The sequence below is a fragment of the Babylonia areolata genome, chromosome 1, assembly GCF_041734735.1.
Source record: "Babylonia areolata isolate BAREFJ2019XMU chromosome 1, ASM4173473v1, whole genome shotgun sequence".
NCBI classification, from domain to species: Eukaryota; Metazoa; Mollusca; class Gastropoda; order Neogastropoda; family Buccinidae; genus Babylonia; species Babylonia areolata.
Genome location: NC_134876.1, coordinates 58,783,218 through 58,800,717, shown reverse-complemented (window position 1 = coordinate 58,800,717; position 17,500 = coordinate 58,783,218). Strand labels below are relative to the sequence as shown.

Genomic DNA, 17,500 nt, shown 5'->3' with positions numbered 1-17,500 from the left:
ATTAGCCAGAGCTGTTAAAGGAAACTGGCTAGCTTCAAATTGTTGACATATATATTGATGGTAATGAGTGATTGGTTTGAATGGCTTCATCCTTTGCAGGGTCATATTGTGCTCCTGTCTTCTTGTTTGATCCCCATCCAGCCCACATTTCCATCACTGGCCTATGTACAACTGTCTCTTGAATGCATTGCTCTCACATGTGATGTAGGTTCTAAAACATATATGTGATGTAAGTTCTAAAAAAACCAAAAAAAAACCCAATAGTAATAAAATATTTTTTAGATGCCAAGCCCACTCCCATTAAAAAAACAACAAAACCCCTGATATTAAACACCTGATATTTTATACGTTGATGTTTTTATTGGCATCGTTGACATTAATGTGAGCAAAGAAAAATAAAATGTTGCAAATGTACTTTGATAAGTGCTTACATATTGCACAATCTATAGTGATGTCAGAAACATCATTTGCACTGTAATCCAGGTGTTTATTTTCCTTTTTTCTTCATGCATCTACTTGATTTTTACTAGTCTGTGTGTACTTGCCTTTAATAAATAAACTTCCTACATCTGTACCAAGCAGTCCTGTGTTTTTATTTTGAATTGATGTGTGAAAAATATCACTTGTTTACCTATTCAGCATTTGTATAGGACCAAGAGCAAGATACTCATTTAAGAAATATATTTTCAAAACTCTGAACTGATGGATCAGTTGGTAACAAAAATTAATACACACATGCACATGTAAATATGAAGATCCATTGGTTTGAAATAATCTTAATAAGAAGTCGAAAAAGAAAGAGAGGTGCAAAGTATCTTTCAAGGTGGTATTGGATACACAGGAAGAAAGTTCACAAGCTTTTAGATTAAAAGTCTTTGAAATAGCACAGTACATCGGGTAAGTCAAACATCAAATCTTTAAATCTCAAAAACGCAGTTGGCCACATGTAAAATGGACGGGAGTACATGAAACACATAAGATTCGTCACACAAGGAAAATGCAAAATTCATGTGTGGACAAAATGGTCGGCCAAATCCACATGACTTAATCCCCTCCAGCACTCTGTGTGACTGGATTGAATGTCCACGCCTTGTTGAGAACACTACTCATTCCGTCTTCTGGGGGAAAATTGTGGATATTGCCAAAAATTTCAATGGTCCGACCCACTGCACTAACAAGGGAAGGGATTCACATAAATTGATAACTCATCACGTTCCTCGGCTGGCTTCATGTAGACGGCCTAGAGCCAACACCACTTGTCATACTCCTGTGCGTACCCCCTACCCCCACTGCCGTCATAGTCAGTCTCTGGCTTCAGCAACGTATCCATCCAGATCCAGATCCTCGCGATCAGTCTTACTCTGCATACACACAGTATGTTCTCGAAGTTCAACTGTTGAGCAAACTGACCATGATTATCGCCCATTATGAAGTCAGTTGAAACAATACTTGTGTACAAATTATGCATCTCTGCTCGAGATCAGAGAGAGATAACGTGAGGTGAAAGTGGTTGATTTATAAAATTGCTTTCTGGGGATGCCAGATTAAACAATTGTGTCGGATGCTTTATACCCAAATTGCCATCATGATTTTCAGTTTAGACTGCAGACTGGCGTCGACACAGGTGGAGGGGTGCTCGAGATTAATTTTTCCATTAGAATAAGTGGAATTTGTGATTTAGACAATACTCCTAAACTAAATTTAGAACAGTTAAAATGGCGAAAAGAGATATCATTCCCTTCGGGAAAAAATCGTAATCATCACAACACCAAGGTTTCCTTCATTTACCGGACCCCCTGTAAGCCCACGATTTCTCGCAATCCCACGATTTCTCTCACTTTCTCTCACTTTGAGAGAAATCGTGGGATTGAGAGAAAGCGTGGTCGCGAGACGATTTCTTTTGTCATCGGAGTTGGGCTCTTGTCTTTTCCCAATGCTAATCTAAGAGAAAACCGAGAGAGAGAAGAAGAAACGAGAAATGGAGGCGACGACAACGACGATCATTCAGTTCAGCTCAGTTTAGTCTTTGGGACGTTTATAAGCCTTCCGCGGTTTCGGCTTTATTTCTTCTTTTTTTTCTTTTTCTTTTTTTTCTTTTGTGTGTGTGTGTGTGTCCTAGCCTGACAAAAAAAATATTGATTTGAGTTGCCAGTACACTTGCTCGGGAGTAATAGTAATATATTTAAATTTTTTTATTTATCATTTATCATAAATGTATTTCAACTTGCTGTTACTATTTCAGTACCTGATCTAGGAGATTTTTAAAAGTGTTAACATTGTTAGCCATCTCAACATGCAGAGGTAATGTATTCCAATAAGGTGCATTTCTGTTACTAAAGCATTTTTTTTCCAATTTTATTCCTTGAATACTTAATGAATAGTTTGTTTGTGGCATTCCTTGTTATATCCGTGAAAGTTTTTTTTGAAAAAAGTCTCTTTGTCTAGTTTATCAATATTATTGAGTATTTTAGATGTTTGTATTAGATCCCTTCTAATTCTACGAAATTTAAAAGATGGTTAATTAAGTAATTTCAGTATTTCTTCATATCTTTTATCCTGCAATCCACTAACAAACCTTGTTGCCCTTCTTTGAACTTTTTCAACTGCAACAGATTGCTTTTTGTATAGCGGGTACCAAATAACATTTCCATATTCGAGGTGTGGTCTTACTAGTGTCTTAAATAATCTAACAAAAGTGTCACTGTCTATATATGAGAAAGTTCTTTTTATAATCACGAGTACTCTGTTTGCCTTTAATATTGCATAAGTAATGTGTCTATCAAATTTTAAATCATCATCAAAGATAACTCCCAAGTCTTTAAATTTCTTCTGAACATTTACTTAAACTCTTCTGTCCACCTGTGAGTCTCACAATGTAATCATTCTGGGGGTTGTTCTTCCCAACATGTAATGCTTTACATTTATCTGCATTAAGATATAGGTGCCATGTGTTTGTCCATTCTATTAGCTTATCTATATCTGTTTGTAATGTATATTTATGGCTGCTCAGGTTATGAATTTTAGTGTCATCCGCAAAGATTTTGCATGTGTTAAAAGCCATGTCCGGCAGGTCATTAATAAAAAAAAAAAAAATGTAAATAGAATGGTGCCAAGTACACTTCCCTGGGGGATACCGCTTAAAACTTTGGTTTCTTAGGAGTAAGTATTCCCAACTCTAACCCTTTGGGTTCTGTCTTTCAGGAAATTTGACACCCATACTAATACACCTCCGGTTATTCCATATGATTGCAATGAGACGTGTATGTGGAACGGAGTCAAAAGCCTTCCTGAAGTCCATATATACAACATCAAATGTTTCACCACTGTCTAACATTTCTGTAAAATCATTCATCACCTCTAATAACTATGTAACACAAAAACGTCCCGGTACGAAAGCCATGTTGGCATTTAGAAAATAAGTCATTGTTGGACATTATTATGGTGTACAATGGTATCTCTAATAAATGACTTTAAAACTTTGCTTAGAACACATTTATAGTAAGGCTAATTGGTCTGCAATTTCCCGTTGCAGATTTATTTTCTTTTTTATATATGGCAGTTACATTTGCTTTTTTTCCAATCTTGTTGTAACCTGCCTTTTTCTAATGATTTATTAAATAAAAGAGATAATGGAACTGATAATTCTTCATGAGCTTCTTTCAAAACTCTTGGTGAAATATCATCAGGTCCACCTGCCTTATTAGGTTTAAGATTCTTAAGCTTATTTTCAACTGCTTTTGGAGTTCTAATAATATCATTTAATGTAATACCATCTGATCATGAGGCAGGTTCTAAATGGGGAACACTATCTGTGTCTTCCCTTGTGAAAACACTAGAAAAGAAATTGTTAAGGATATTTGCTTTTTCCCTGTCAGCCTCTGCCATATTCCCGTCTTCTCTCTCCAGGGGGCTGATGCCTGTGGTCATATTCAATTTTCCTCTAACTATTTCCAAAAACACTTTGGGTTGCATTTACACTTTTGAGCTATTTTCTTGCCGTGTTCCCGTTTAGCTTTCCTCGTCTACTTTGTACACTGATTGTGCAGTTTACTGTTAAGCTGATAATCTGTACCATCTTGAGTGGTTTAAAAATCTTTTATAAGCATTGTATTTCTTCTTCTTTTTTTTCCTTTCTTTAAAAAAAAAAATCTTTTTCGACAATGATTTGTTCATCCATTGTGGTGTTACTTTGGTAACACCACATACCTTTCTTTTTCGTATATTGGCCTCTGTGGTGCATAAAATATGTTTTTTGATAAATGACCAACATTCTTCTTCTGTGGTATCATATTTTTCAATTGGGCTCCAGTTAGTACTGCTCAGGTCTTCCTGATATTATCATAATTACCTTTACCAATCGAGTACTTGTAATGGTTTTTGAATTTTTCAGATATAAATCAAAAATGAGGACGTCATGGTCACTCTTTCCAAGAGGACTGTGATGTTCTATATCAGATAACAGTTTTTCTGAACTGACAAATGTCAGATCGTCTCTTGTAGGTCTTTGTGCCTCTCTGCGCCTTGTGGGTTTTTCAACACTTTGTATCAGATAGGCCTCTCTGACAGCTTCCACAAAATCACTATCTTTTTTGCTTGAGCAGCTGGTTGTCCAGTCCTTAGGGAAATTAAAATCACCCATGATACAGATATTTTCATACTTTTGAATATAACTTGATTTTACTAACTCAGCAGCTTATCATGATTTTCATCAGTTGAATTGGGGCTATTATATATTACACCAATAAGTTCTTTTTATCAGAATCATCTGAGACCTCGCACCAAACACTCTCCTGAAATGCTGTATCATTTGGTAAGTTTTCTGGTTGAGCATTTAGATTATCCCGAAAGTAGAGTGCCACTCCACGTAATGGCTTTGTATTTAAAAAGCAATCAAAACGTGGGATGTGATATTCAGTCAAATTTATTTCCTCTTGGTTTTTGCTAGTAATTTCTGTCACCGCCACAACATTCGCCTTCCTTTCCTAAGTGAGTGTTAACAATTCATCCTTTTTGTTTAGAAAACTATCCAAAATTGTATAAATAACAGTTAAAGTATCTGAATCTGCACTACTTGCTGTTGAAGAATGAAAAAGTGATGTTTTAATTTTAAAACTATTTACATTATAATCTTGCTGACTACTCGGTCACTCTACAGGTTGGTCAGCTGGTGAGGCCGCCTCTGCAGCTTTTTGTGAAGGGGTAGATCCATCCCTTCCACCAGCGATGTTCAACAGTCTGGCTGGTCAGCTGGTGAGGCCGCCTCTGCAGCTTTTTGTGAAGGGGTAGGTCAATCCCTTCCACCAGCGATGTTACAGTATTTTAACAAACCGACCATTTCTGATCATAAGGTCAGTTTCTCCTGCTGCGATATAGTCTTTCATTGTCTGCCTTAGCTCTTTGTGTTTCTGCCTCTGCAAGGGGGTATGGTCTGGGTTGAAATAGAGTCTATCTTCTTGTCTTGTATTGTCTTTGTTCAGTTTGTGATAGTTCTTTAATATTTTGTTTTTGGTCTTCTCGTCATTTACTTTGAATTTCGAGAGTCTAAGTCGGTCTTGTCTGCGTCCCAATCTTGTGATAGCAAGGATTTCTGTTTTGGTCAATACGGGGTCGATTTCTGTCAGTTTGTTTTTCAGGTTTGTGGTATCATCTTTATCTCTCTGTGTCTGTGTATCCCCACCGCTTTCTTTCAAACCCACCTAGGCTTCAGCCAGTTTTTTTCTTCGACCATCTTTTCTATCTTCTCATCCAGAATTTTTCCACGGTGTGTTCTGATTCCAATTTGTCAATCTTTACTTGCATTTTCTCGATCACTCTGATTATGTGGTCAATTTCAGCTTCAGTTTCAAATTTTCTTTCACACTGTTCTGCTTGGCACTTCTCACAGTGCCACTGAATATTGTTGCAGGGACATTCCACAAGGAAATCAAATTGTTTCTTCGTTAAGTATGAACAGCTGAAATGGGCCCATCGTGTAGGCTACAGTCAAAGCACTCATTACAGTTGTTGTCTTCGATGGCTCCATCGCACATGATGATGACAGTGGTGTTAACAAAGACAACAATAGATCGTGAAGGTGATGACACAGTACTGGTTAAAATGTGTATGTGTATGAGTGAGTGAGCTGGTGAGTGGGCGAATGAGTGTGTGTGTGTGTGTGTGTGTGTGTGTGTGTGTGTGTGTGTGTGTTTGTTCTTTTCTTTTACTTTGTTTTTTAAAATAATATTTTCATGTTCTGAGTGTCTTCTATGAAACTGAGAATCTATTTCAGTGCAATGACGATAATGACAGTGGCGTTCTTGAAGACAACAGTAATGACACTGAAACACGTCTATTTATTGTATTTCACATAAGATGGGTCACTGCAATGCACCGACCTCAAATCAAAAATCAGAATCAATAGCAAACAACGAAAATATGGCAATATACATAACTCGGTCAAACAAATATATCATAATATAATATATGATACAATATTATATAATATATAATAACATATAATGTAATATAATATTATAATTTAATATAACGTAATATAACATATTAAAACATAACATGACACAGTGTAATGCAATGTAATGTGATACACTATAATGTAATACAATGTAATATGGTGTACAATGATATACTATACTATACTATAATATGATATAATATGATAAGACTAACAGAATCTTTCCCGGGAGATGTTGGGAATGACATCAAAATGGTTCAACTTTCTACATAATGTTTCACAATGCTTCCTCCTCCTGTAGGGAGCGTGATAACTGGACCAAATAGTTTTGATGTTTATTGTTATGCAATCTTTTCTGTCACATTTATTTAGAATGTTCTTCATTTTATGCTTGCTCATCTGTTTATCAGTATCACCATGTTTTCGCACGTAAGATTGCCCTGAAACAGATTCTCAGTTTCATTGAAGACAATCCAGTCTTGGAGGCTTTCACATCATTCGCAGTGAGCTCATCTGCGACGACTTTGTCTTGAACAGTTCTGTTGGCGGCAGAATTTTTTCAGATTTTTTTTCCATCTTCCTCTTTGCTCTTGGGACATAATCATAAGACAGATCAAATGTTTTTCCTGCCCTGCGAAGAGTCATCAATCCACTAAGACTCTTACACTTGATGCAACATAAAGGTTCTGATCACAGCCCATGCACTCATGTGTACGTTACGACTCAGCAAACACTAGCAACAACAGTGACAATAGCAACATGCACATCATGCTTGATCCACAAACATATGTTCAATAATACCCCAGCACTCTGATGTAAATGCACGCTGACTCATGACTCCCCCCCCCCCCCCCCCACACACACACACACTACACGCACACTGATATTTGTTGACAAAATGTTTTGTCATGAAAACATTAATACAGAAGGATAGAGACATTTGCTACATAAACGGGGCAGGTCAAGATCATTATTGGGGAGCCTCGAGATACTGTTGGGGCAGTTCGAGACTTTATATGGGCACCTCGAGACAACTTGTCGTGACCTACCACGCTAACGTAGCAACCTGTCCCATCGTCACCTGCCTCAAACCAATTACTTAAATAAATATATATATGAAAAGAAAGGACAAAGTACACGCGGTGTTTCTCAAGTCAAATTAATCAATTATTTCACAGTATTCCCGAATCATTTACAAATTCAAAACTGCTGTGTGTGTGTGTGTGTGTGTGTGTGTGTGTGTGTGTGTGTGCGCGCGCGCGCGCGCGCGTAAAAAGAAGGAAAAAACTAATAGAGATATGAAAGGAGCATCAGACATTACTTGCAGCGTCAACTTAAGTTCACAGATGCAGATGGATTAGACCCTATTTCCTCAAGTTTGTCCTTGTTCCGGCATCAAGGAGCCTTTGTTCCGTGTGGGATGATGACTCCAGGGGACAAGTGTTGTTAGTGGTGCGGGAAGAGGAGTTATCAATAGGATGCTCCCCCTTCGACCGTTCTAGCCTAGAGTTTGTGGTCTGTGTCACATGGTGGTGGTTGCATATAGCATGTGCCTGCTTGCTTGCTGTGCTTTTTTTTTTTAAATTTTTTTTTTTTAACAAAACTAACTTACTGTCGTGTCATGGAGTGCAGCTCTCGTGGGCTAGCATAACCTTGCTTGTCTCAAGACCCGTCCTTGCGTCTTCTCATGGCGATGCTGTAAACTGGGTAGCTCGCGCCCTCAGGCTTAGCACGGCGGTACGAGGGACTGAAGAACTGCCCCCTTGACGTGCGGCATGCATGCCCACCGGTGTGTGGACATGCTCTGGTGCCCACAAACATAATCCCCCAGCTACGGATGCAGAAGATGCGACGACCATCCCTGAACAACCCATGAAGAAGGAAAACTCGTAGAACACCCACGACGGACGCATCAACCCCTGAAGGAAGCATCCTTACCCAGAACCCTTCGGCAGAAAATCCTCCCAGTGTCTGCGGCGGAGAACCGGCCAACTGGTGCACAAACTGCCAAAGAACTCGGAGGCAAATGCTGCTAGTGACAGATGGGGCATCAGCAAGGGTACATCAGTTACTGCTGGCCACACTTGGGCAGATGGAGCTCATTAACCTTGGACGGCAATCCATCTGGGAGAAGGAGACTCCAAAATCAAACCATGAGTACACTCCGAAGGCGGAACATCAGTGTTGGATGAAGACAGCGGGCAGACCTCCTCACCAGCGTCACAAGCATAGGAGAAAACCGGACATGTACGCATCTTACCCACTATGGCCATGCAGACGGACATTCATGGCCTGAGAACGCTGAAGAAGACTGAGTAGAAGTCCTCTTTCCAAACTGGCGCCGTAAGTAGCTCGGGTTCAAGTTAATCAACATCTAAGAACTGAACGCCGGCGAACAATGCTGAATACACTGAAGCATGAAACGAAACCGAATTATCGGCGGTGTATCGACCTGTCCCATGTCGCGATCGAGGGTCCTCAGTCTCCCCTACCCCCAACTAGTTCGTGAGTAATTGATTTGCAGGTTTTTCTTTTGGGTGCGTTTTCATAGAGAAAGTAATTAATTATCCTGCTTTTGTTGCTTTAAGAAATGTATATCTTCTTTTATCGTCTCTGTCATTCGTACCATCAATATGTAAAGTACTGACTTTGAACTGGGTCAGTTTTCAAGTTGCCATTGACAATATCGTATAATTCCATCCGTTTGCCAGAAAAGTTCAGCAATAAAACTAAGATACAGTACATCTTGCACTACATTAATTTCATCGGTGGCTTTCAGGTTCAGATCGAAACTGATGAAAACGATTAACTGATCAGCAGCCATAAACATGAACACTGAACATTGTTATTATTATTTTTCCGGCTTTATATACTTATTTTGACCTACTGATCATCATCACCACTATCACTGCCACTACTGCTACTACTACTACTAGTAGTAGTAGTAGTAGTAGTAAACTATAAACAGCAACGACTGAACAAACGAACCAGAACATTTCCTATACAAGCACAAACATCTCGCACACACACTAAACATTGACATGATAATTGTCAGTACACAGTCTTATGTGACACGCCGCTCGTCTGCATATCTCTCCACCCGTCAGGACTGAAAAGGAAAACAAAACTCACTTCTATATGCATGGACACACATTTTACAGCTTGAACAGCCCCGTGGACCGTGAACTGCATACTGGCCAGCTCAGCACTTACTCAAGTTATTTAATTACAGTCAGTTGAGTGGAGCTCACGTCACAACACCGTGACAGCAGCGGACAACACGTCCTTCCACTGGGTTTACATCACCGCGTGAAGCATCACCTACCCAGACCCCGGGCCTTTACTCACTCACAGGCACTGAGACTGAAATCCGTGCCCCCTACTGGCTCAGTCGATCCGTAAAACGAAAAGAAGAAAAATCACTCCGTCTGCGGATCACACACGGGCCAAAAAGGAGTAGTGAATCGCGGACTTTAAATACCAGCGGCAGTGAATTCTTATCCACTGTGTCGAAGGTTCAGTTCCGATATTTGAAGGCGGGGCCCACAGTCTTCTCCGGCTTTCGTCGTTTAAACCTTCCCCAACCAAGTCATGCAGGTACCCATTCACACCTGCATGAGCTCACGGTAAGAAAATTCTAAATTAAGCGCCTTGTTCCAAGGACACAACAGGTATACCTCACTGAGTACAGACCGAAACGGGGGACCGTGAAACCACACTGACCACTGGTTCAGAAGTCCAACGCCTTTCCGAATCTGCCACGTACGACGCCTCCCTCCAATCAAACGAGGACGTGCAGTTTCAAAATCCGCTGCCTGTGAGCACTAATCAAAGTTCATGTAATTTGTTTTGACAGTTTGGCCTCCGGGCCCAACATTTTGATATCAATTATTTGATGAATAATTGATAACATTTTTAAGCATATAAATCTAATATCCTCGAAAATTACCGGTATCCTATTTTCAGTTTATCTTATATCCCGGCATCTGTCTCTCTCGATCCCTTCTCTTCCATCCACTCTCTCCAAGTTATTCATAGTTTATTTCATTCCGTCTGTAATATTATGTAAAGGGACAAACGGAGTCCAGACATTTTGCTTTTGTGTTAGCCACGTCAGTTTATTCCAAGTTCGGATCAACCGGAGTTATTTCCCTTCGCTCGTCTGGCTACACAAAGCACTACAAACGCATGCATCATGCTACAACTCCCCTTTTTTGTGTGGGGTACTGTTCATTTCCATCTAGATACAAAATGAACTAAAATGAATTAAAAGCTGATCATGCAGTATGCACTATGAGTCTCACTGAGCTTTTGTGAGAGTCTGTTCACTTCTCTCCTCTTCCCCCTAATTGAGTCTACTGATTCGTAACAATGTCAATCAATTCAGTATAGTTTCCTTCCAAAGAGATAAGGAAATTATGGCTTGTGGGCGAATACATATCATGGGATTTGCTTTGAAACTTTTGGTGATGAGAGAATTTTTTGGTGAAAAGGAGAAAAGAAGAGAAAATGTGAAAACCAAACACAATACGTTAAACATATTTGTATGGGTTTTGGATTTGGTACCAGTATACGTCTGATTATGACATGTGACTAGATCAGCGGTTGCCGGTAAGTGCTCAGAAGCAATGTACATGTACACACACAAGAATAGATATGCCAATGTTGCACTGTGTTCCACACTTTGGTATGGTTATGGGGTGAGATAAGTTTGTTGGGCTGGTGAAGTGTTCAACCTAATATTTTGTTTTCCCCAAGACAGGTGAGCTATAGGGGCCTTTCTCAGACCTGTATGGGAGCACATTTGCACTTCCTACACTTTGTTTTCCCCGTACAGATAAGCCATAAGGGCCTTTCTCAGATCTGCTGGGTACACTTTCACAGATTCAGCTTTGCCGGTTTGTTGACTGGTCTGCCCGATCTGGTCCTGGGGCCGTGGGCGTAGTCATCTGTATGGGTGGCTGCTGTCTGGGCGATGAGGGATGAGGAGATCTGCTGAGGTGGTGAAAGAGAACCCGAAGATGTGGCATTCCCTGTGGCAGTGGCTGTCTACAGTTGGTGGGGCTTCACCAGGCATGGCCACTAGGTGTGACCTGTTGTGGCGGATCGTTCCCTGCACTGTTGTCACAATGAAGGAGCGTGGATTGTGGTGTTCCGCTACAACCTGTCCGGTTTTGATCATGTCTTTAATGAACACAGACTCTCCTGTTTTGATCCATTGAGAATAGTAGTCAATGATGATGATGCACATTTTGCCATCATGTTCAAAGAGATCCATCCCGACTCTGGACCATGGGCGTTCGGGGAAGGAGGGGGGAAGTAATGGCTCTTTTTGGGCTGGCCTGTGTATTGCGCAGGTGTGGCATTTGATGACCATTTCTTCTATCTGGGAGGAGACTGAAGGCCACCAAACTGAAGATGAGGCCAAGGCACGGGTTTTAGTGATGCCCTGGTGTCCTTCATGTAGGTGGTTGATGATGTCCATTCTCAGGTCACGGGGAATGACAATGCAATCATCAAAGAGTTGCAGGTCATCGACGGCTGTGAAGTGCTGTCTGTTGGTCCAGTATTGCTGGAGGAGTGGAGAGTGAGGTAAGTAGACGGGCCAGCCATTGGTGCAGTACTTGTGAACTTTGGTGCTTTCTGGGTCATCTGTTTGTGATTGCCGTATTCGATGTAACTTTTCTGCTGATGCTGGGAGGATGTTGAAGCACTGTTGGGTATGTGCAGTTGTATCACCAATAAGGCTGACGTCATTTTTGTCGGGTAGCGAAACTGGTGCAGTGACAGCGCATCTGCTGTGATCTGATTCTTTCCTGCCACATGGGTGACTTTGGTGTCATATCGCATGAGACGGAGGCGAAAACGCTGGATCCGAGGTGGCATCTTGTGCAGTTCTGTTTTGTTGAGCAAGGGGATCAATGGCATCTGGTCTGTTTCCTGGGTGAACTTCAGTTCCAAGACATATTCCCTCGGTCTCTCGCAGGCCCAAGTAGCTGCCAGGGCTTCCTTTTCGATGACTGCGTCAGTAACCATCTCTTCTCTGCATCTGTGAGTGATCTTGAAATGAAGCAGATGGGTCGTTGTGTGCCATCGTCTTGTGTTTGGTAGAGCACTGCCCTGATCCTGCCTCTGCCTGCCTGCTGAGTTGGACAGCTTGAGCCAGTGTCAGGTCTGCTTTTGACTGTAGCTCGTTTGATAGTGTGTCCGTCATCGATAACACCAACCACGATTCGGTCTCTTATTAGCTCTTCTTTCAAGTCACCAAAATTGCATTCGCCGGCCAATTTGTGGAGGTCTTGAATGAATGCATTAATGGTTTTTCCGACTGCCTGTGAGCGTTTGTTGAATTTCGCTCTTTCTATAATGATGTTTTTTCTAACGTTGAAGTAACCATTGAAAGCCTGCAGCAAATCTTTGAATTCAGTTGTGTCCTCGTTTACACGTAAGGTGGCGAGAATGTCATCAGCACTTTCTCCGATGGTGTACAGAAAGGTGCTCACCTGTTCACGTCATGGTCTGTCCATCAGTCCGGACGCCGTCCAATATCTTTCGAAACGCTGGCGCCATTTCAGCCAGTTCGCTGGCGTGCCGTCAAACGGTTTGGGAGTGGGGAGATTGAGGGATCGATGACCGTTGTTGTCACTTGCCTGCTGGTTTTCTGCCATGTTTTGCGGTCGATGAGACCGCTGCCACCATGTAATATTATGTAAAGGGACAAATGGAGTGAAAGCCATGTTTATTCCAAGTTCGGATCAACCGGAGTTATTTCCCTTAGCTCGTCTGGCTACACAAAGCACTACAAACGCATGCATCATACTACACAGTCATGCATCACTCTTTTCACTCTTCCTGACATCATTTACTATTACGTTTGTTGATCTTCATGCCAGCATTGTCCATGTTCAAAACATATCCTCCCGACTGTGTGCTTAGTATCAGTTTGTGTGTTTCTCTTTAACTGATTGACTTCTACGAAGTAATATTTTGTTACTTGTTTGTAGGGTACTTGCTTCAAGTTTAAGAAAGCATTTAAAAAAAAAAAAAATTCATGTGCGATGTAGCCCAAATTAGTAGTTTTTTTTTAATTTGTGATATGTTTGGGGTATTTTTACATTTCAAGTGATCAGATTGTTTTGACTCGAAGAGGGGTGTAAGCTGTATTTAGTGCGGCCGAGGACTGGACGAAACACACACACACACACACACAATCATACAAGTGATTTATCTATTCGGCTGTCCTCGAAAATAAACAGTGACTTGTTTGTTTTATTGTGTCAAGCAGAACCCGGGGTCCGGTACGGTAGCCGGATTGGCCGAGCTGGAGATGCGAACAGACCAGTGGACTGCGCCCCATCTCCCCTATCAGTTAACAGAACATCCCACGGTAGCCCAGCTAAATTGCGCCCAACAGCAACCTCCCACAACACAATTTTCATCAGCATACTGATGTTGGTCGTTTAATTAATTAGTGGAAGAAGAGAAACTACCGATATATAACCTCCGTCGCAAGGGGAGTAACTCCAAAACATTGTCTTTGGAAGTCGGCGAAGCACTGACACTGACACATTATCTGCCTAAATTCGATTAATATAAGTGTAAAGACAGTTTCATCATTCGCAGCTCGTTTCATTTTGGTCAAGACCAGTAAGCACACGTTATCCTCGCGGGGCGTGAGGGGGATTTCTGTTGCCAAAATTTCAGGGCAAGTGGCAGGCTTGGGGTGATAACACACGTGTTGAACTTGTGATAAGGTCGAGAGCTCCGCATCAGTCACAGTCACCGTGTCAGCACAGACGATAGTAAGTACTTATAATTATGGTAATTTGATTCACACACCATTACACGTTTGAATATCAGTTATGTTCAAATAATGATAATTTTTTTTTTTACAAAGGCCAGCGTCACCTTATGGCCGAGGGGAACAAAAGTTGGCGCGTTTTTCACCGTATCTTTTTGTTATTTTTTGTTAGCACAGAAAAAGACTGGAACCACCTGGAAGGAAACATAGTAAGAGCACCAACGCCTGAGATCTTCAAAAAATTATTAACATCCCAACAGTGAACCTGCCAAGCTGCGCACACACCCCCACCCGTCGCGATAATGCCATAATCTTGGCGACAGCGATGTACCCAACAGATACAGATCTTTGAATGAAATTATATCTTCAGTCCTGTGAATGTAAATTAGATTTTAACTCGGATTTTCGATGCTTACTTCGTTGTTCATTACTGAATCTTCTTTCTTTGCTATATTCTGGCAACACAGCTGTGTGTGTATGTGTATCACTGTATGTACCCCCCTGGGGACTTTCTCTGCTATATTCTGGCAACACTCACTCACTCATTTCCTTGACCGCTGGGGTCGTTGGGGGGACATGAGGAAGATGTCATAGCTCGCCATGCCGTTCTGTTGGCAGTTGTCGTGAGGAGATCTGGCATCATCATTTTGGTCCATTCCTTGACGTTGTCGGACCAGCTCTTTCTGTGCCGCCCCTGCCTGCGCCCTCCCTGTACAGTCCCTTGCAGGATGGTTTTGGAGAGGGTGTTATGTCGTATGACATAACCAAACCATGCCATCTTCCGTCGTTTGACAGTTGCCAGCAGTGGTTCTTGGGGCTCAACAAGGTTGCTGACCAGGTTCCGCACATAGTCATTGGTCTTGTGCTCCTTGTAGGAGATGTGTAGTAGTCTCCTCAAGCACTTGGTTTTGAATGCTTGGATTCTTCTTTCTGTTTCTGCCATCAGTGTCCATGTCTCACAACCATATAAGAGGATGGAGACCACTAGTGACTTGTAGAGCAGGAATTTTGTGTGGAATCTGATGTTGCTCTTCCATACCCTGTTCAGTCTGGCCATCGCTGCCGTTGCAGAATTAATCCTATTTCGGATTTCTGCTGTGCAGGTGCCGTCTTTGGACAGGGTTGCTCCCAGGTACTTGAAGCTGGTCACTTCTTCCAAGGGCTAACCATTCATGGTTATGTTGGCACTGATGTTAGTTGTGCTGTTGACCATGACCTCTGTGCTGACCTCCATGCCATAAGCACTTGCTCTTGTAGTAAGTCTGTTTGTTAGATCCTGGAGCTCGGTGTTAGTGCCCCCCATGAGGTCGGTGTCATCTGCGAATCGAAGATTGCAGACTGGCCTGCCGCCAATGGTGATGGAAGTGTGGTGGTCTTCGAGGGCCTCTTGCATGATTCTCTCCAGAAAGATGTTGAAAAGTACTGGGGATAATAGGCATCCTTGCCTGACTCCGACTGTAGTCCGAAAGAACTGTCCTTGTTGATTGTTGAGGAGCACTGCGCTGCTGGAATGTTCGTAGAGGGCCTGGATGACTTGAATGAGCCCTTCATCAATGTTGAAGCCTCTCAGTACTTGCCAGAGGCCGCTGTGCCACACCCGATCAAATGCCTTCTTGAAGTCGATGAAGTTGTGAAAGATGTCCTTTTGGTGTTGTAGATGTTTTTCAATGAGGGCTCAACAGTTGAATATTTGTTCGACAGTGCTCCGCCCTTTTCTAAAGCCTGCTTGTTCTTCTGATAACAGCTCCTCAGTCTTGTATTTCAATCGGTTGAGGATGATGCGGAGCATGACTTTGCTTGGGTGGCTAATCAGACTTATAGTCTTGTAGTTTTGACATTGCTTGAGGTTGCCCTTCTTGGGTAGAGGAATCACCAGCGATTGGGTCCATTCTGTTGGCCACTTCTTTTCTGTCCAGATCTTCTGACATAGCATTGTTAGTGCTTCTGTGGTCTCTTTTCCTCCGTACTTCAAAAGCTCAGATGGGACGTTGTCCACTCCTGGGGATTTCTCTGACTTCAGACTCTGTATTGCAGCCTCAACCTTCTCCTTCAATACTTGGAGATTTTCCTCACTGGCAACACAGTTGTGTGTGTATGTGTATCACTGTATGTACCCCCCTGGGGATGCCGGGAGTCTTTCAGTATGATACTATGAATAGCATCCCCGCCTTCTGGAAATTATATGCTGGACATTTCCTCTTTTCTGTCACTCTTTGTTTGTGCCTTTTTTCTATCTCTTCACTGTTGCCTCCTTTTTCTGCCGTCCCAGTCCATTACCCTGTCTTTTATCAAGCAAGCCTTGACACTTTTTTCTCTTTTCCAAAGTCTATGTACTATATATATATATATATATATATATATATATATATATATATATATATATATATCTATATCTAATGTGTGCATGTGTGACAGTATGTAAAGTGTTTATGTACTGTTTGCTGTGTCATGATGAACACAATAAATAAAGATATGAGGTTTAATTTAAGAACTTAAAAAAAAAAAAATTATTTTCTAGTTTGTCTTTTTGAATACAAAACAAACTCAGAACCTAGAGCTCCACTCACAGCTCCCACCAAATTCTTTCATTTTCTTTCCCCCAGTCCCAAATTCTGATTGATAGACCTACCCCCATTCTTATGTTTTGGAGGATAGAATTAGATAGATAGCATGAACAGTTGAGATTTCTAGTAATCTCTCTCTCTCTCTCTCTCTCTCACTCTCTCTCACACACACACACACCACCTCTCTCTCTCTCTCTCTCTCACTCTCTCTCACACACACACACCACCTCTCTCTCACTCTCTCTCTCACACACACACCACCTCTCTCTCACTCTCTCTCTCTCTCCAAGCTCCACCCCTTCCCTGTGCTCCCTCCTTGATAATTAGGAACTAAGTAAAATCCTGATGCCACACACAAGTACACATGTGATATCTGCAGTCATAACTTACGAGGAAAAGTATTTATGAATCCATGAAAAGACAATTATTCTACATGGACTGAAAAAAGGGAATTTCTTCCATTGTGTTTGGTGACACATTTTCTATTTATAGACACATTATTTATAATGACAACAGAATCTGTATCACATGAGATAAATGAGTGTCACATGTACATGAGTGTGCTTATGATACATAGAAATGCACATGCACACGCACACATATGCACACACACACACATGCATGCATGCACACACAGACACACACACAGACACACACACAGACACACACACACACACACATGCA

The 17,500-nt window shown here is 41.5% G+C and overlaps 2 protein-coding genes across 3 annotated transcripts in view; both read left to right on the top strand.

Annotated features, from left to right (window-relative positions):
* LOC143284627 (monocyte to macrophage differentiation factor 2-like) overlaps positions 1 to 574 on the top strand; it is a 25,391-nt gene extending 24,817 nt beyond the window's left edge. For both annotated transcript variants that reach the window (XM_076591497.1, XM_076591503.1), the window contains exon 8: positions 1 to 574. This exon is cut by the window's left edge and continues 9,841 nt beyond it. The gene's annotated coding sequence lies outside the window, so the exon portion shown is untranslated.
* Positions 575 to 14,018: 13,444 nt separating this feature from the next.
* The window catches only part of LOC143284623 (equilibrative nucleobase transporter 1-like), a 36,690-nt gene continuing 33,208 nt past the window's right edge, over positions 14,019 to 17,500 (top strand). Inside the window, exon 1 of the mRNA XM_076591484.1 lies at positions 14,019 to 14,253. The gene's annotated coding sequence lies outside the window, so the exon portion shown is untranslated. The remainder of the gene's footprint in view (positions 14,254 to 17,500) is intronic.